A 21,008-nucleotide genomic window follows, 5' to 3' on the forward strand; every position below is an offset into this window, starting at 1 on the left:
CAAAAAAATACCATCTGTGAGTTGTTGTTTTTTTCATAAAGCAGGTTGAATAGAAGCTTAGAAAACAGCTTCAAAATTAACAAAAATAGAAATTGCTATGATTATTTGAGGGTGCAATATGTAGGGATCAGCCACCTTTTGAATTCTTACGCCAAACATTTTGCGGTCAGCACCCAAATAACTACTGCAACCACTGCTAACGGTAGCCACCATTTGCTAGTTAGCTCAGTTAGCCGTGCAGCTTGTAGTCTGGATGAGCCCGGGCAAACTGGTTAGTGTGCTAACTTCAGCCCATATCTCTTTATCATAATGTGTCTTTGACATGACGTCAAAATCATAATTTCTTCACATTATGTTGATAATTTTAGTTAATTTTTTTTTAAAATTTGTTTTATTGTCAGCTAATTTTGGTAATATTTAGAGTTTTAAACACACTTTTAATGGGAGTTAACAAAGAAAAAATTTGTCATCTTGTCCCATTTTTATCAACAAAAATTACTGCTTCATGTCAGAGTAAAAATATTTCAATAAGGTATTTAAAAAAAAAAAAATTTGGAAAAAAAGTGCCTGCTAGTTTATATTGCGCCATTATAGTTTTCGGTTTACATGAAAACACTTCTGCGGAAACCCCACTTTATGCACCCCCCTCCCCCTCCCTCTCCCTCTCCCTCTCTCTCAGGAGGGGGAGGAAATTCCTGGCGAGGGTGCTGTGAGTTGTTGCTCTCTGCCTGCAGGTACAGACCGGCCTCCTCTGTCTGCCTGTCTGCAGATATCATACCGCGACGTGATCTGTTTAGCTGCCTGACTTAATGCTCACCTGCTCACACGCCTCCGGCTGTGTGTGTGTGTTTGTGTGTGAGAGTGTGTGTGTGTGTGTGTGTGTGTGTGTGTGTGTGTGTGTGTGTGTGTGTGTGTGTGTGTGTGTCGACTCCTTCCAATTCCTCACAGCTGGAATGGCGTCTCCCTCTTTATCTTCTGCCCTGCGATTACAGACGCACAGACACAGAGAGAATAGACGGGACTTTTAATACACTGACAAGATATTTACAAATTTAAACAGTGTTAACCTTCTAGCAAACAGTGTGCAGTTAGCATGAACGCACACGCACTCACACTCACACACACACAGGGACTGGAAAGAATGGGGCTGATTACAGTAATTGGAGGAAAGGAAGTTAGGAGGGCAGGATTGTGCGTGCACTGAAACAAGGACATAAAACCTCCTAACATTTGCAAGCACTTAGCAGAACTAGCAAAACCTGTTCCAAACATCTAAATTCAATACATGGCACTCCGCAGAGGATCTTTGCGCATCTAAACTCGGTAAGAACGAGGGGGTTCGATTGTAGAAAAATTTGTGTCAAGCGGTGCATTAAGTTGTATATTTTTCCCGTTGTTTCATCCTCAGGTTGTCACGGCGCTGACAGATGCAGTCTGACGTGTTCAGCCTCGCTCACAAAACACACACAGACACACTTGAGTAGGGGTCTGAGTCCAGCTGGAGGTGGTCTCCTGCCAAACCTGCCGGCAGGCTGACCGTATTCATATTCATCACACACATACTGATTGGAACTGACAGGGCACAGGCATACACGCACACGCACACACCGCTGGGAATATAAAAAAAGAAAAAAAAAATCTTTCTGGTGAGTAAATCAATATTTCAAGGGCAACCTGCTACCCCTCAAAATTTTATAACAAGACACTATTTCGCCGCATTATCCTGCGTTTGACTTCTCTTTCTGCGGCTTTAGAAAAGATGTCTGCACTGGACTTTTTGGAGTAAAAGCGACGGCCATTGAGGGAAGAGGAATGGAGTCGGATGGAGACTAGCAGCAGTGAGTAATGTCGTGAGAGAGGAGTGGACTAGGGGAGAAAAAAAAAGCGAGAAGAGAATAATAGCCAATAGGCAGGATGAGAGAGGAGCGAGAGAGCTGGAGGAAGAATGCATCTCTCTCTCTCTCTCTCTCTCTCTCTCTCTCTCTCTCTCTCTCTCACACACACACACACACGCAAAGCAGAGAGAGACTCCGCAGGGTGCCAAATAATAACCTTCCTTGTCATTATCATCGCCCAGCCAAACCGCTCTCCACTCCTCCTCCACCTCCTTCCGTCTTCCACACAATCATTGCCCTATCGTTTACAGTGTGCTGCTAAATGGGAACATCAATAGAAACACATCCATTAGCAGCGCGACTCCTTTCCTCTCTGATTCTCAAGCGCTTTAATAGCCGGCACACACGCACACACACGCCCTCGACCACACCTCGGCCGGCTGTTAACCAAGCTAGCCCCGCGCAGGCAAAGCCCGACTGATGGAGTGTGTCATTACAGCTGGTTAGTAACAGGGTTGCTGCGAGGGCGGCGCTGTCAGTTAACCTGAAGGTAGAAAACCAAGAGGACGGGGCTGCTTTCAGCTTTAAGTAGCTTTTCGTGCAAGCGGCAAATCCGAGAATATTCCTCCTTCATTTATACGTTTATTTATTTTGCGGTGCCGCGCTGCAATATCTTCGCAGAATTCTCTCCATTGGATTTTCTGTTTAAGCCTTTGCAGATGGAAGTCTTTGGTCTTTTCTGGCAACCGCTGCTAAGGACTGCTACCAAAGTCAATGTCACTTTGGGGAAGGAACTTATAGGCATATGCCTGCAAAAAACCAATATACTACTGTTTTATATGCATTAGAAATGGTAGCCAAACTCATTAAAATGGTAAAAAAGGCTAAAAATATGGGATAAGCCCAGGTGTTGATAGGTTTGTATTTGTCAAAGATGGAGACAATATACGGATCATATATTGAGATATCACCATAAACAGAAGATTGGACCCTGAAAAATCTAAAATTGGGATACCATCAATGAAAAATATATTTAATATCCTGAAATATAATCCACTATAGATCTTTATGTCTGACCCTTCCATTTATTAAGTTTCTCTTACCTTAGCAGACAAACACTGAATCATTGTTGGATCAATGATAACCCAATAGTGGAACAACTATTCTATCATTGGAAACTTCAGGTTTGCACCTGGAAATGATGTTTTTTCAGTGATGAAAAATAGATCAACATGTGCATAAAACCCATGTCAGTCAGTGGAGCCTGGCCAGTGTATCGGTTATCGCAGATATCAGTATCAGCGTATACGTTGTCTGATATGTGTGATATGGAATCTTTTTTTATCAGAGAGATTATTCTGCAGAAAAAAAAATGCATGATCTACTTTATGTCATGTTAAACAATAAAATGTATGGTATGTTTCTTGGCCAATACAATCCATTTTTTACCGTCTTATGTTGGCATCACCCTCAAAAACAGGTCAGGCTCCAGTGTTAACGTCTGTTTTTGATAATCTGGAAATATTAGGGACAGATCAATGCTAATTAATCATATTCAGTTTACTCATGACCTATTGTGTTCGAAGCAGTTCATAAAACACAAACAAGGACGTTCACTAATCATGAAAGGATTAACTACCATCCTAAATGTAATTTGTGAAGGCCAAAAATAAAAAAAATAAAAAAAATACATCAATACGAAGAGACCGATCTTATTTATAAGTGCATTAATGGCTGGTTCACCTCAGTCTGAACTCAAGTCACTGTAACTGCTGATGCAAATTAACACAGGCAGCTGTTTAATGAGCATCAAAATAAAGTAAACCCTGCCTGGCTCCATCGCGAAACGGTAGCGGAATGAGAAAAAGATAAAGAGGGCCAAGGAGGGCAAATATGGCGGCTAAGAGGGAGGGGAAGGGTTTCCCACAATGCCGCCTCACACACTGTAATTTCAGCACGCATGTTTTTTTGGATGGAGGGCGAAGCAGGATGCTGGGAAGCCTGGGAGGGGCACGTGGTGGGTGAGGGGGGGTTGGATATGGGGGCTTGTGGGATATGTGGCGTGGCTGTTAAAACTCGACTTGTGGAGATTGGTTTTGACTGATGGAAAAACAAAGAAAGAAAAAAGGGCACGCACACACACACACACACACACACACACCACACATGGCATGCATGACCGAAGACACTTTCAATTACTCCTTATAAAAATGCGTAATTTAGGATTTACTCCAAAATGGTCCATCCAAATATGACAAAATAAGACATTCTTTTAATAGCCTATTGAAGAAACTACTTTGCGGAGTGTATCATGCGTTGTTAAATGTGTTGCCATTTATTTTTTTTAATCACCGAATTTAAAGCATTTTGGTACACAAGTAGTCAATTTGTCTTTAAAATCACCCAGAGAAGAAACCCAGCAGAAGATAATGAGTTTGTTTTCTCACATTCACACCATTATTATCCCCCCCCAACTCGGTGGTCTCTCTGATTCTTACCGTAACAGGCCGATGCGTGTGTGTGCGTGTGTGTGTGTGGGGCAGGCTGGTGGTAGACCGCAGACAGACTCTAGGTGCCGATGCATGTGTGTGTGCGCGCGCACATGCCTCCTTCGTGTCTGGACCTGGGCAGAAAACAAACAGAGAGGAGAAGAAAGCGCAGGATAAATTCAGGTGTTGTTTGGTAAACCGTGTTATTAAAATGTCACACACAAACACGCACCGTGAGGTGCACTTAAATTATTCAGCAGCACTGACTGATGTGTGTAACAGTATTAGCTGTAATAAGTCTGCACTTCACCCCCCCAAAAAGAACTCACACATGATTATATATGTACAACAAGCCCGCTCACAACCCCAATATACACTCTGGGTGGTCTTGACAAACAATGACGAGGAGCTGCCGTGTGTGTGTACGTTAACGCATGATCCATCTTAAAAAAGAAAGAAGTCTGGACACAAGCTAGGAGGTTTAAAGAAGTTTTAAGAACAAGAAGAAGAAGAAGAAGAAGAAGAAGAAGAAGAAGAAACGTGATGGCTCATGACCGAGAGCCCCGCTAACACAAACATATGGAATCAGCCTTTGAAGCCACTTTGCGTTCAGATAAACAGGCGCAGTGTCGCGATGGCTGTTGTGTCTCTTCTAATAAAGCCGGATCGCCACTGATGTGCTTTTATGTGGCGCCCCGAACACAATGAAGAATGTCGGGATAATGACGGCACCGACTGGAATGCATTATATACGGCCGGGCGTCTGACATACCCGCGGCGTGATGAGGCTGCTAGTGATGTGCGCTGAGACAGAATGAATTATCAAAAAGAATTTCTGAGCGTTGCTTCTTAAGTTGACCAGATGGAAAAGGGGGGGATAAAAAAAAAATAATAAAAAGGCAGTACAACCTGGAGATGTAGCGAGGGGGGCAACTAATGCAGCCTTCCTGGTATTCAGCTTATACATAATTTAATTTGTTTGAAGAGAGATCATCATTAGCTAACCAACATTTTTTTTTTTCATCTGCTCCTTTTCAACGAGACATGTATGTGTTTATGAGATCTGTAACTGTATTTAATGTTGTATTTTATCAGATTACTAGAGTTCTATGTTATGGTTTCAGTTCTTTTGTTTTTACTCATGGCCTTCCTACACACGTGCCTATGCCTGTATGTATATACATATATCTGCCCTAGTGAAGCAACTCAAGGCTTGGATGTCAAATTAAAGGCATCATTCTGATGTCAATGTGGGAAACAACACGGTCCATGTGAACAAAGTCTGCTATTTAAATCACTAACTGCTCTGCCAGAGCATAAAAAAGGAGGAAAACAGTGAACTAAACAACTTTTTCATTACAGATTCATCTGACAATTGTTTTCTAGGTTAATCAATCAATTGTTTGTTTTTTAAAATGTCAGAAAATATTGAACATTTGCAATTTTCCTGGCTGTTAAATTAGCATTACAATACCTGCAAATACTTCGATGGCTATCTGACTGACAGAAGAATCGCCTCATCGTTTCTTGCTCTCAAGTGAAAGGTGGTATGAATTGTTCATGGTGATAATAATTCTGTTTTTTTTTGTAGATCACTTTTAGGGCTTTTGGAAAATCAAAATGCTGTGTAAAGCTAATTTGCGGTACAAAAACGAAACATGAGAAAAGCATGTAAATTAGATGGGTGGAAACTGTACAACATTATCTGATATTTCAAGGGGAAAAACATTCTACACATATTCTTATTAGTAATAGTAAGTGTTGGTAGGAGTAGTGGTATTAGTTGCAATTTCGGATCCCATCACAGTTTTTCCATTATGGTTAATCTCTGCATCCCCTGATGTTCTCTTTGATTTGAATGCCTTTTGGTCTCCCATTGTGATTAATAATGAGACACGCTGTGTACTGTGAGAGCTGCAGGCTCATTTGTGGTCAATAAGCATATTAAAGTTCCCGTGGAAGACGTAATCATCAATGTTTTCTAAGCCATTTTGCCTGAATTAAAGGTTTTTTTTTTTGCTAGTTTTAAAAAGTCCCTCAGAGACCTTTTTACGCCTTTGGCTGAATAAAAACTCCTGTGAGTGGTCATAAGTTGAAATTTTGGCACGCACAAGACTTTCTCGCTAAAGACATCCACAAATCTTAACGGGCTGTGTTTAAGCTTGCTATGTATGTCCTAACCAGTTCCATTTTTAGTTTGTGTAAACAAAAGAACTGGAGCTTTGTATCTTTAATTTGATCCTGGAACAGATCCCCGATCGTAAACTGTGAATTTGCGTGCAGAATCTACGGCCAACTTCAACCTTCACGTTTTCTTATATGTAGCAGAGATCTTTTGCGTTCGTATAAATCCGTTTTTTCCTTTCATATTACATACTATGTTTCATTCAGAGCAGTCTAGACACAGCCCCCAATGAAAGCCATGCTAAGAAAATAACACCACAGCTGTAATAAATGGACCTGAAATTTCCTAGAAATTACACGTGCAATCTGAAAAAAAAAACCCAGTCGCAAATGAAAACGCACACAAAAAGAGTGAAAAAATGGTGCCAAAAGGTTGTTGAAAGGTGACTCGCTAAAATAGACTTGCCACTGAAATATGGTTCCTTTCAGCCGGATCTACATTCACAGAGAGAGAACAATGATTGACCTTGGCCAGAAGAAAAATTGCCTCAATTGTTCATACTTCACTTTGATGTTGAATACAGTGAATCGGGGCAGCACAGGAAAGCTGCTCACCACGGCCGAAGGAAAAATTAAACCTTTCATGCCAGCTAAGAAATGCCTCCCTCGTCTCTTTCTCTTTTCAATCGCCTTGAATATACATGTAATTTACTATTTGTGTCTGACTGAGCTAATGTGTCCCTTTCTATGGTATGTTCCTTCTTACAGTCGCTATGTTTTTTGGTTTTTTTTTTGTTTTTTTAAACCAGCATTCCTCTCCCACCTCTTCATCTCTCTCACATTGTTCCGTCTCTCCCTCGCTCCCATCCCAGCTCTTCGGTCTCTGCTCCAGTTAGCAGACTTGCCAAGACCACAGAGGGCACCTCCGTCATTAGGGTCCCGGCACGGAGTCACCAATTTACACTCTCATTAACAGATCCATGTGCTGCTCAGTATGTGAAAAAAAGAAAAAAAAAAAACCCACAGCAACTTTGCGACCACCTACGTGTTTAGGCCCCCATCAAAACAAAATGCAACAATAAAGATCTGTGTTCTCGCTGCCTGCTAAATGAGCCAATTCACGCGAATGGGAAAAAAAAAAAAGAAGAAGAAGTTGCAAATTAACGGACGTTTGAGGGTTTGATGGTACACGGGGTGTTTATGTGTTAACGAGAAGATGCTATTAATCAGGATTGGGCGCTTTGGAAAGCCCTTGTTGTGGGATCGACTGGAGCTGCAGTTTGTGTTTTCTCTCTCTCTCTCTCTCTTTTTTTTCACAAAGCCAAAAAGGAGGCCTCGTATAAGTTACGCTGTGTTTCCAAATGTGTCAGTGAAGAAACTGTGCGTAAACCGGTTTGACGTGTCTCACTCTTGGACTGACTCAAAGAGACAAACCTTATTTCTGGCGACCCAGTTGACGGAGAGAGGCTGCAGGGTCAAGCACACACACCCACCTCGTAGTAATTAATAAAGAGCTTTTGCTTTGCTCTTGCATGGCTCAGTGGGTAAGTAACAACACAAACATTACAACAGTTAAGAGTTGGAACTTCCCGTGGGCCACCCAGGATCGAAATATAAAAGATACTCGTTAGACTAAGAGATGTCCGCTCTCAAGGGAAAAACCCTTTCTACAAGTTTTATAGTACGAAGGTTTGGCACTGTGTGTTCCTGCAAACCACAGGTATGTTAAATTTGTACGGTTCATTGGAAGGCTATCACATCAACATGTGTACACTATGTATCATATAATCTTTGGCGTGATTGAGGGAATGGAGCCCTTGACAAAAATGATTGTATTTTCAATGAGTGTCGCGCAGCTGACTTTGGGGCAACAAAACTAGATATTTTAAACATGACATCTGGACATTTGTCTTACACTTACTTTAAATTTGACAAAAAAAAAACAAACAAAAAAACAACTACATATCAGCAGCTTTTACATATGAGATATACACATTTTTACATATCTGTGGTTTGCAGAAATTTGGTTGTGCTCTTAGCGCAAAATGAAAAAAAAATATATAAAGTAGAGAGTCTTAATGGTAAACTTGTGTATATACTGTACAGTATATATAATATATATATTATCTGGCCAACATGGCGTCACTTCAGTGTTTGAATAAAGAACGGCATGAATCCTTAGGATGCTTAGATCAAGGCCTCCAGATAAATGGCCCCGATGCAAAAAAGTTGCTGAAGTTGGTTCTGGGATGAAATGCAGACGGCATGAAGTAAAATAATCATTTGTAAGCGCAACGCTATGAATGTCAGGTATGTCTACCAGCTCCTTTGATCAGAGCTGCCATTTTTTCACTTCTAAAAATATGCTGCGCCATGCCCAAACGATCAACAGACCAGGAAACAAGTGACATGGCTGTTCTTGTTTCTTTATGTCTGAGTGCACCAAACACACACACACACACACACACACACACACACTCATCTTTGCGCTTTGTCAGGATACGTCTGTGTTCTTACCATATTGTTCCTGTTTGTAATAAAATGAGTACAGACATGTAGCGCTAGACCACCCAGAGCAGTTACCCAAACACCCTCCTCTCTCACAAAAAAAAAAAAACGAGTCACTAGTCTTAATTATATCCATCCTCTGGGCGTGTCTTCCTGCCCAAAACAGACATCTGAGCAATCCCCCCCCCCACCCTCCACCAACAGGCCACAAACCTCACCGAGGCCTTATGGAAAGAACGCTTTGGTGAACACATTGACCTTAGATGGAATAAACCTTTTCAGCCCTGCGAGGGCTTATTTTCACTGAGGTAGAGACAGAATATCTGATTTTTATATTGTTTTCATGTCAGATAACACCGCCCCCCCAATCCCTGCAACTTGTAAATGATCCCAGACTTTAACAGTTCCTGCGGAGTGTCTTTTGATAACAGAATCTACAGGATGTTAAAATCAAGTGGCAAATTGTTTACCGTATCAAAAGACATGGGATGAAATACCGATGGTATCAAAACCTGCGCGCTTAGATGAAAGAAAAAGAAAGACAAGTCGACGCGTGCATGCACACACACACACACACACACACTTTGTAATAAGGAGGCGTCTGCTCCAGGGAGGAGGTTGTTGTGACTGCACTGTTCTTTTTCATGATCTATAATTTTCAATCTGGCAGTGTGAGGGGGCAACCTGGTGGTGTAAAGACAGAGAGCGAGAGAGCGAGAAAGAGAGAGAGAGAGAGAGAGAGAGAGAGAGAGAGAGAGAGAGAGAGAGAGAGTCTATGCAGGCAGGACCCCAGCGACTATCTGCCAGACAAATCCTCCTCTGGCTTTGATCCTCTGCCCACTTCTCTCTCTGCGGTATTTGTTTTCAGCCAAACAACTGTGATGTTTAGCTGAAGCGCAATGAGATTCCAAGGCCCCCAAAAAAAGGAGGACTCTTCAAATCTCCAGCAAAAAAAAAAACAAAAACAAAACAAACGAACACAAGCACGAAGGAGCACATTAAAGACAGGGTTTTTTTTTGTTTTTTTTTAAAGATGGCCATCACCCCTGTCCACTCCTTTCTTCCTGATGTTTTCAATATTCCTGTCCTCCAAGGATCAAGGGGTTAATCCGCTGCTGTTGTATTCTAGCTGAGATGCTATCGAAGGCCATTTGTTCCAAGCGGCGAGGCTAATGACCCTCAGCCGACACTTGCCGTTTGGCCGGGAACTTGGAGCAAAGGGAAGGTAAGTAACCTCATATATTCTCAGGGGGCTGGGCTAATGAGAGGGAATGGGAATACGAGCCACGGTCCATCATCTACTTAGGACCTAGACAGCAGTGCCGCCGTCCTCCCGAGTGTACACACAAACACACAAGCACTAGAAAGGAAACCCAACCATCCTCCTCCTCCTCCTGCACCTCATTTTACTCCTGTCTTGTTAAGTGAATGTAGTCTGTGTTGCGTTTTATCATCAATAAGTCAATACCACATTAATTCTGAGACATTGGTATTATTACTGTAAACGAGGAGTTCCATCACCAGGACGGCTGGCAGCCAGCTTCAACCTTTTAACCGCAGTCAACCACATGTGGATTTGTCAATTGTGCTGTTGTGTTTTACTGCACAAAAGACTTAGTGCTGCAAAACTTCTTAAAGCAAGCGGAGAGATCATTTTAAGGTAGAAAGTAAAATAAGTCTAGTTTAACACTAACACAGGTTGGAAAGCTAGGGATGCTCAATATAGATTTTTTTCATTACCTGCTTCTCATGGCCAACATGGATAAGATAAGCAATTATATCACAACGTGGTATTTAAAAGTTCCTAACCCGTAGTTTATGCACACCTGAGGATTAGAAGGGTGAAGATGTTGTCAGCAAAGATAGATGATTATAATAAATCTGTTGTTAAAATGTTTTCCCCCTCCTCTCTAAACCCCTTGTAGAACATAAATTGCAAACTGCAATTGTGCCGTCTTCCTCGGACAAAATCTGAATTGTACAAGCCTGTCACCACGGCTTGGACATCGCAGCCCCCATGAAGCAAGTTGGATCAGATGTGCGGGAATGTTACAGATTTGACAGGGAGACAAGGTTACCACCATTCATTTATCCTTCATCTGTGCTCTCTGTGTTATCTGCAGTAGGACTTTATCATTTAGGATAATGTATTTATTCTTTGTTTGTTTATCACAAAAAAAGGATGTCTCCTATAGGTGATGCATTGGAAATATTCGTTTCCTAACTAAATGTAAGGATAAACTGCCTCCAGCATGTTTTAGTCCATTTTAAAAGGAGTTTATAGAATATTCATCGAGAATCAGTTTAATGTTGGACAGGGTAATCGTGACGTAACATTTTCATATCAGCCCATGTCTATAGTTGATCAGGAATTATCCAGATATTCATATCAGTCGGATATATATCAGGCATACGTAGTTAAAGCCATCGGTCATCTGGATACATGACGTAGTTGTATGAGAATACTCCACCATCAATCTAATCTAAATATTCTTCAGTGTAAAAGGACCAACAGAGGAGCATATAAACAAATTTCAGGGTTCTGTGTATTCTTAATCATAAGCTCGTCTCAGCCATATATATGGAAACGCGCGGCGTACAGCTGAGCGTGGACGCCCCGGCCATGTGCAGCTGAGTGAATTCTGCTGTGATGGGAAAGCGGCGGGGGGTCCACTCCTCTGCCTTCATTCGATTCAAGTCGAGCCTGGCTGCCTCTTTCACTCCTCTGGCACGCACACGAATATTTATGCCTGTGTATGTGGAAAAAGGAGAACGGCTACAGGAATAAGTACTGCACTCTGCGTATGTGTGTGTGTGTGTATACGAGTGTGCTTGTGTGTTGGTAATACCTCCAATGGCAGACTAATGATAGGTCTTATCGACACCCAGCAGTGAATGCGGGCCTTTGTCTCCTCGCGGGACGCATTATGGAAAGCTTAGGGGGCTGCCTTTGACTCCTTTTCATTCTCTCACCCACTGATAAAACTGTTATGCAGCTCCTGTAGCGTGGCAAGTTGAGGCACAATGCAACCCCATACCGCCACCATCAAAATAAGCAAAAGTTAGACGCGCGTCTCGTGAACTCGGTGACAAAAGGCAGAAACGAACACTGGAATTTTCTGGAAAACAAAATCGTAATGCCCGACAGCCCCGTTCTTATCGAACGTACAGCGTACTGTATAGGGTGAGTGGATGAGAGGGGGAAACTATTAAGTGTGGGAGTGATGGCGACAGTACTCCATGTTATCGAAAATGATCTAAACGCGCATTACTTGTGACTATCAGTGTTTTTGTCATTCCTGTCAGAGCATCTGAAAAACGATGTCATTAAATATTAAAAGATGGAAGAGATAACATTGTGGTTTTTTTTTTTGTTTTGTCTGTGAGACATCTAATTCTCCCGTCCTGCCCACAGACACATCCATCACATCTTTGGACGTCTGGTTGGCCTAAATATAAAATACCTGGATACAGTTAAAGGCTTTTATTTTGGCAGGGGACTTTATCATCTGCTATCTTCTATGATTTGTGCTCGCAAACATTTCACAAAAGTGTCACCGTTCTCAAATTGATGCCGTCTGATTTCCAAACACACACACACTGATATGAATGGCTCTGCATTCATTCAAGTGCATCTGCAGGATTTTAGGGCACAGTTTAGAATGAGTCCGTAAGAAGAAGGAAAAAAAAGAAGCTTCTCTCTGCCTCTGAAGGCTCAGTTTAGCTACTCTGCTCACTCGAGGGTTAGAGGTTGGGGCAGGGTCCCTTAGACAAGCACTTTATGAAATGAAAATGTTTTCTTTTCCAATGATGGCGAGCATTACTTTTCACATTTTGAAGAGTTCAGCATACAGCTCCTCTGGGAAGCATAGCCATTTCTACGGTCGTTTCCCGCTGAGTCAATAAAAACCTTCTCTCACTTCTCTCCCCCTGCTCTTTACTTCTGTGTGTTCTTTCTCAGCCTTATTTTCGAGTAGTAATTGTCAGGAACAGCCTAAAGTACATTAGATTTTTACTCTTAGCGCTCCGTCTTTTGAATTCTCCTCTCATTCCCCCCCTTTCCGACGCTCTGCATCCACCTTTCTTTTCTGCCGAGCTAACTCCGAGGAGATCGTTAGAGTGCAGAACTTTCCCCCCCAGAACTCTCCTCGACTTTCCTTGCGTTTATCTCAACTGCTCAACTTTAATCTCAAGGAAAAGAACAATGAAGAAGATTCAAATGTTCCTTAGCTGCTCTCCCTTTTCTTCTGCATCCATGTTTGCTGGCGTAGCAATCCAAAAGAAAGCCCCCAAGGCCAAACAGTGAGGATTTAGAAGCCTCATTTAGAAGGCAGGTAGAGTGGAGCCCCCCCCCCCCATCCCATCCCTCGCAGCAATTAGAGAGAGGCCAGGAAGTGCAGTATTTTATGGCCTTATAAAGACATTAGAGACATCACTCTATTGGCCCTCACCGCCCCCCCTTTACTTCTACAGTATCTCTCTCTCCTTTTTGGTTCTCTCTCATAGACGATGCTCTCACGCTCATTTTGAAAACCTTCCCCACCAACAGCCCTTTCAGTTCGTGTTGATTCCCACTTTCTTTGAAATCGTCTCTGCCCACAACCTTCTTTCTCTGTCCTAATTATTCCATTTCTTCCCCCTCATGCCCATCAATCCTGCATCCACCCATCCAACCAACCGACCATTTTGAAGCCGCTCTGCCTTTCAAACTCAATAAAGTCTCCCGTTCTAATCTTTAATCCTCCGGTGGTTGATGGGTGTCTTCGCTAAGGGGGGAAAAGTCTTTGATGGAGGAGCACTCAGAGCTTCGACGCTTTCCTTTGTGCGGACACAAACATGACCATTTTCAACACTTGTCCATCAGGCTTATACGCAGGTCCCCCAACGGAGTATCCCCCCCACTCGCCATTGTAAAACCATCGTCCTTCATTTGCCAGTTTATTTTGCGCGAGCGTGAAAATAACAATTACTCGCTCTGTCCCCCGGCCCTGCTGTGAATCAATATGACATGACGAAGTGACTCACTTGCCCGTCATTTTCCCATATGCGTTTTCTGAAATATGAAACCGTGTGACAAGCGGTGGCTTCGGCCTCGCAGCCCCACCTCCGCATTTACAAATGGACACCGAATGAGAGCCGCGGCGCTCCTCGAGTCCTGCAGCTTTTTTTTAAAGCCAGCTTAGACAGACTCGGCTGCTCCTGAAAGACCTTCTTCCACTGGAGCAGAGGACAGACACCCTTGAGAGGAAAAAAAAAGGGGGGGAGAAGAAAGAGCAGTGGCATGTCTGGATACTTGCTTACAACATCCTCCACCTTTTTCCTTTCTTTCCTCCCCAGACTACGCTTGCATCATTTGACCAGTTCCGAAAACAATGGGGTTGTGTGTAGCTGTGCAACGTGTGACTCCCAGTCGGTCGATCCGTCAAAAGAATGATGAAAGAAGGAGAAGGCATTTTCTCCCTCAAACTAGTTCAAAATCACTTCCATTAAATGAATAAATAAATATATAAAATGGTGATTTGGACAAGAGATTTTAAAATTTGAGGTTGAAGTTGTTAAAAACAATTATCATTGACAGGACCATCATTTCTCTTTGCTGTCTTTTAAAAAAGAAAATCTTGAACGCCTGTCTCGTTGGTGCTTGGGGCTGGCAGGAAGACTGGGCCGTGCAGCAACAGGGGGGGAAACTAACAATCCAGCACAAATGGAAGAAAGAAAGGCAGTGATGGGTTAGGGTGTAAATAAAGACAAAGACGAGTTGGACGTGCGCAAAAATAGGTGAATGCGAGGCGACTACGAATCTGCGGTCGCTCGAGAGAGACAGAAGTAATGGGAGTGAGAAAATGTGAGAAGATGGCACGGCTCGGGCAGACCGAAAGTAAGCGAGAGAGAGCGCAAAGACGTGAAGGGCCAGAGGAGGGAATCGAGTTTGACTGGACCTGGGTTGATGTGAAATAAGCTGAGCTGAACTGAAATGAACAGAAATAAACTGGATTGTGTTTGTTCCGTCTTCTGCAAAGTCACTGCGAGATATAGCTCGCATTGTTAAGAGAGCCGGACAGAGAGCGATGGGAAAGGACAGAGAGGCAGCAACTATTATGTCGTATAATGGAAAAGTAGCCAGCGTTCATTTGATGTAATTGAACCTATATGGAGTTATCACTGATGGAGCCTAAAATATAATAATGACAACAATCACGATACAATATAAAGGACCTTATCTGATGGAACACTCAGTGGGGGGAAGCAGGGATGAGGTGCGCTGGATCGTCTGAGAAAATAAAATCACACCGCCGCTGCTGTAACCTCCGGGTGGAAGGTGGAGGTTGGGGGAGAGGCTCATCAGAAGGGAGGATGACAAGAAACTGAGAAAAACAGCATTTTCTTTTCCTCTCCCTGCCTCCCCTCTTAAACCATCCCCCTATCTGTGTGCGGCGGCCATGCCTGCACGGCACAAAATGATTTACTGCCGCTTTCAGTCGCACACAGAGATAGAGAGACTCTCTGAGAGACTGCTCACTCTGGGAACTGTTCAGACACAGTAAAGACAATAAGGTGGCTCTTTTCCCAGTTTCACTCCTGTGTTTTGCCTTTTGGCTATGCCGCTCTCCAAGGTAATGTTTTATTTTTGACTCCCTGCATCCCTGAAATGGTGGGGACTGTTTTAAATTTTAACGGATGCTGGAGAGAATCACAAGATCTTCACAACACGAAGCAGATTCTCTGTGTTCAGGCACACAACAGGAACTGACTAAACATCTGCGATAACACAAGTGCGATACAGATTAATGGCTGGGATAAAGAGTGATGAAGATACTTCTATATAACAACACGTCTTTGTTTACTTTTTGGACACGTATACAACATTCATGACCAACAAACACATGAAATATAAACACTTAGTATTTTCTTTTCCGTTTCTTCAGGGGAATTTAAAATTGTTTGAATTATTCCTAATGCAACGTGATGCATATTGCTTGTTCAATATAAAAGGAAACTATATAAAATGCTTCATGAACTCAGAATCAAATGTCTAAAACACCTGAATATTTCATTTAAAAGTGCAACATGTATGGTTTTTGTGGAAAACATTCTAGAATTAACTAAAACTATTACCAAAATTGGAAGTAATAACCATAATAATACAGATATCTATTTAAGTTAGCTCACTAGCCGAGCAGCAGATTCTGACTGTTGAAGCACTCTGGGCCGGTAAAGGCCGAGGCTAGCTGGTTAGCAAGCTAAGTCGCTAACAGCAGCTACCAGCTGTTAGTGGTGATATGCTGCCCTCTAATTTTTTTTTGAGGATGAATTTGAGAAGTGGCCAATTCTAACACATTGCAACTAACTAAAATCTAACTTGATTGAGTGTGTATAACATCAAGCCAATACTTGACCAAAGAGGCCATCCATTGATGAGTCACGACAATTTCTGAATTTCCAAGTTACCGTATCATGTCAATGCAGAAATGTATCAACACATGGAAAGGAGAATTGCTGATGGGCTCCTCTTCAGCACACAGAAATGAATGTGGGTGGAAAAAAGAGAAAACAATGGAGAGATAAAAACAATAGGGGAGTTGGGGGTTGAAGCAGGTGAGTCAGTCATGGCGGTCGCTCTTCACCTGGCGGCTGTGGCTCGAGGCCAGGGACACAAAAACAAACACAGACACACACATGCATGCAGACACCAAACCCACCCCAGGTACACAGCTGAATCAGGCAATCAGGTGGAAGGAGAACAGAGGATAGAGAGACACACACACAATACTATGTATAACCCCGGGGCGAACTGAGTTCTCTTACCTCTCTTTCATCACTCTCGTCTTTTTCCTCGTTGCATTCTGCTCGCCTTCCTTCCCTCCGCAGCGAAGGCTAACGCTGCGAGCGCTCGCACTGTTTCTTCATCTCGTGCCAGCTGCCATGACCTGAAACAGGAAAAGGACAGAAAGGGGAAACGATCCATTAAGAAACTGTTTTAGAGTGGAATGGAGATATCGCAACCAGCAACCCTACATCCAGAAAAATAAATAAAAACGGTCCGTGGAGTCGGGCCTCGTGGTATTCCAGTTATCGCCGCCAAAAGCACACTCTCTTTACTCAGCGTGTAGAAAGATTGCGCGAGAAAGATAGGCACAGAGATTACAACTGGTGCGGTTCATGACCTACAGAAACCGGGGCTTACATGGAAGTCAAAGTAAAGATATGTTTTGTTGTGTTGTATTCATCACAGGGGTTGAGTAACTGGTTTTTTTTTTTTTTTTTTTCTTATACACCGTACAGACAGAAACCAGTGTTTGATTGACTGCAGAAAGTTCAAGTTTGGGTCAGCGAGCACTGAATGGAAGAGAGTGGCAAAGACAATCATCATGTTCCTATATGGCGCCATGATTGCCATTTACAGTTTGCATGCTTGCGTTGGCTTTGTTACCGCCTCCGTTTCATTGTTCAGTTTTTGTTTGCAGCGACTACGTTGATGTGTAATTGTGCTGTTCGGTGAATGAATTTATCGTGGCCACGCTGCTTTGTCAATTGACAACGTTTGTGTGTGTGTGTGTAGGGGGTGTCGTACAGTACACTGATGAAATTGCTAACAGCTGTGACAGCCACCATCACACGCACACACACACACACTCTTCGCCCATCTCATTTGTAGCATACAGCTGCACCGATAAAGCACGAGGGTTAAGCAAATATTGTACAATGGCCAGGAAACAATGAACCGTCCCCAACCCTCCTCCTATCTCTCGCACTCACTCACACAAACTGCAGCATTGCAAACTGCGTGTGTGTGTGTCTGGTGGTTGCGTGTGAAAAAATGACTGGCACTGCTTGTCCTCTTTATTACTGTGAAAAGAGCAGACACCCCCGCTCCCCTCCCATTCATTTTAATCTCTATTCTTAATGATAAACCTTCTCAGTCACACTCTCGCCCCGTCTGCACGCCTCCCCCCCCCCCCACTTCTTCCTCCAGCCTGGTGTCGACCCTCCCCAAAACCCCAGCGAGGCAGCAACAGTGCTCCTTTGTTTGCACCCCTCCCTCCCCCCCTCCTTCTCTCTCTCGCTCCTCTTGCCCCCTCGCCCTGCCCCGGACGATGCTGGTTGGCGGGGACGGAGGCATGCCTCGACAGGAACGCGCGAGGAGGAAAGGAAGGGAGGGAATGAAGGACGGAGGGAGGGAGAGATTGGAGAAAAATATGTAGGAGGAGGAGGAGGAGGGGAAAAAAAAGGGTAGGGGTCTTATAGTCAATCTTTTTCAAGCGCTCTTTCTCTCCTGTGCGTTTCTGTCCATTCAGCATTACATGAGAGGGGCTTCTCAGAGCGTGTTTGTGGAGAGTGGGGAGGTGGCTACACCCTCACTGAACCCACCGACTCCAGTTGACTGAGAGTTGAAGAAAAGTTGTTTGCGGACGACTATTTCTGGTTTGGACTTGGAAGCTAATTTTAAAACACCAAAGTAAAGAAGGAGGGGGGGGGAAAAAAAGCCGCCTGACTCTGGATTTTTATTTTCTGCTCTGAAAGAACAAACACAAAAAAACAACAAAAAAAGCAAAAAGAAAATCTATTTCTTTGGCTTTTACATTGACATGGCTCAGAAATAATGTGCGTGATATTCCAGCAGGCGATTTAGCAAAAATAGCCTTCGAGTACACAACTTGTAATTTCTCATTTATGCAAAGAAAACACCAGACCTGCCCAGTGAGGTTAGTCAAGACATAATTTTAGCCGCTTCGTTCTGGTGCTGCTGCTAGCGCGGCGAACCCAGATCCCTAATAGCATAAATGCTGCCCTTGTAATGGTGCCTGGGGCATGTCTCATTTGGAAATGAGGGAGACGGCACTGTAGAGAAGCTCAGCCAAAAACTCACATGTGCACAAACACTCACTCACACACACAAACACACACACACACACACAGACGCCGTGGCAGCTCCGAGGCAATCGGATCATTAACCCCAACTAATCTACAAACATTATGTTTGGAGAAAAATGCCTGTCCAGCTTAGGCGCACACACAGCCGAGCTACACTAAATCATTCTGTGTGTGTGTGTGTGTGAGTGTGATACGGTGTATTTATGAGCTATGAGGACGCGTGTGTGTCAGCACTGCTGTGTGTCATGTCTCTCAGTGTGCATGTGTGTACGCTTGTGTGTCATGGCTGTCTGTGTCTACAGTGTCTGCTGTGACAGACACGGCGAGAACATGACAGAGGGGGTGAAAGAGTGTGTGAGCGTGCGTGTGTGCGAGCGATTGCGTGTGTGTGTGAGACTGCCAGTGATGCAGCTCGCAGCCTTGATCTAGACTTTTGCCTCTCTCGGACACCCCGCTGTGCCTGCTTCATCAATCAATAGGACAGATGAAGACAGACTCCTGCCGCGCTGTGAGGGAAAACGGTAGCTAGCATGCGCGCGGGTGTGCGAGCGCGCGTGTTTCTGCATGTAAGGAGGCTAGAATGCCCTCGGGGAGAACGTGGCAGACATGATGCAAACCCTCCAAGGCTTCCTGCCCACACAGAGATCATCTGCACAAGATTTGCTTTCTTGTACCACCAGACTCCATCTGATAGGTGATTTGCATAGACTGATTTATTTACCAGTGTATTAACCTCCCCCCCCCCCCCCCCGCAACCTCTACAGCGTCTGAGAGGGATGCAACAAAGAACAACATTGGAGTTTTCGAATTTTGGATTTTTTTTTTTGTCCATGTAAGCAACATTTAATTAAATTCCATCATTTCCTCACCTTTTGAGAACTCTGGGCTGTGGGAAGCTGCGCAGCTAATTTTAGAAAGCGTTTAATATCCTCCAGAATCACGCTGTGGTGGAAACTGCTTTGATATCCACAACTATTCTCCCTCTTCTACAATGCAATCCCAGGTATAAAAAGGCGCCAAAGAACACATTTCCGTTGGTCAGATGAGACTTTCACCCCAAATCCAGGTAAACTCAATTACACGCACACACACACAAACTGTAATTACTTGCTCCCCTCACCCCTAAACACACACATACAAGCCTATTGATGTGTCTATCTACACTCTTTAAAAACCCCGGCTATAAAAAACATCTCAAGGGCTTATTCAAGAATATTTATGAAAATAGTTTTAATATACCTTCAGGCACAGTCAAATGAAGTGGAAAGTACTTAGAAGCTAAAAAAAAAAAAAAAAACCCTCAGCAAGCAGGCGAGACAGATCAAGTGAACTTCTCATTTTTTTCATTGTTTAAAATATTTCTGCCGTTCAAAAAGCCTGTGAGACTGAGACCACAGCTGTGAGAGAAACACCTGAAACTGCCAGGAGCTTGTGACGGCTAAAGTGATCTAAAATAGCTTGTTGTCATCAAAACTCATCCACCTGGTGTGTTTGCTCATCCGCGGAGTAGTAACGCCCTTAGAGAGTGTGCATTTCAGCCAACTGTATATCGTCACGGAGGAAAGGGATGCGATTAGTCATCACGGTGTACCTTTCTGAGTCAGTATTAACAGAAAGTTCGACTTGAGAAACACTGAGACTGGAGAAGCGTAGTGTTCTCATAGGCCGCACTGTGATTCAGGACGCCCGAACTTGAGCATTCGTCTTCCATTTTTGCTTATCTTTTCAGAAATGCGGTTGAGCTGGAAAGGTGTCGTCCCTGCATGGATCTCACATGGGTGCGGCGTGCGTCTTATTTCTCATCAATCGTTCTGCAGAAACTACAAATCCTGCGATAGAAACGCGCGCTTTCGATACGCCTAGCCACGTGCAACAGAGCATTTTCATTTCCTTAATTAGTTATTACGGAGGAACGGTGGCACGCTGGAATAAAACCTCTCAATCTAATCACGATGTCTGCTGTTGTTGAAGCGCGCACGCTTTACAAAGTGCAGCAAAACCCAGACCATGAATCAATTTCACGATTGTCTAGCGGAGTAATTAAAACTGAGAAATTGTAGACATCATTGCGCAGAAATGGTCGGAAGATGGTTTCAGGTTTATTTTGTTACTGGGAGGGAGGAATGTGTGTCATTTCCTGGCACTCCAAATGGGCAGGCGACTTGAATGCAAAGCCACG

General features: G+C 43.5%; 1 long non-coding RNA gene across 1 annotated transcript in view; it reads right to left on the minus strand.

Annotated features, from left to right (window-relative positions):
• Positions 1-584: 584 nt before the first annotated feature.
• The window catches only part of LOC119028854, a 29,090-nt gene continuing 8,666 nt past the window's right edge, over positions 585-21,008 (minus strand). Inside the window, exons 2-4 of the long non-coding RNA XR_005077825.1 lie at positions 16,763-16,884; positions 4,334-4,458; positions 585-980 (exon numbers count right to left, since the gene is read on the minus strand). This is a non-coding gene — a long non-coding RNA (uncharacterized LOC119028854). The remainder of the gene's footprint in view (positions 981-4,333; positions 4,459-16,762; positions 16,885-21,008) is intronic.

This window comes from Acanthopagrus latus, chromosome 11 (genome assembly GCF_904848185.1).
Source record: "Acanthopagrus latus isolate v.2019 chromosome 11, fAcaLat1.1, whole genome shotgun sequence".
Lineage (NCBI taxonomy): Eukaryota > Metazoa > Chordata > Actinopteri > Spariformes > Sparidae > Acanthopagrus > Acanthopagrus latus.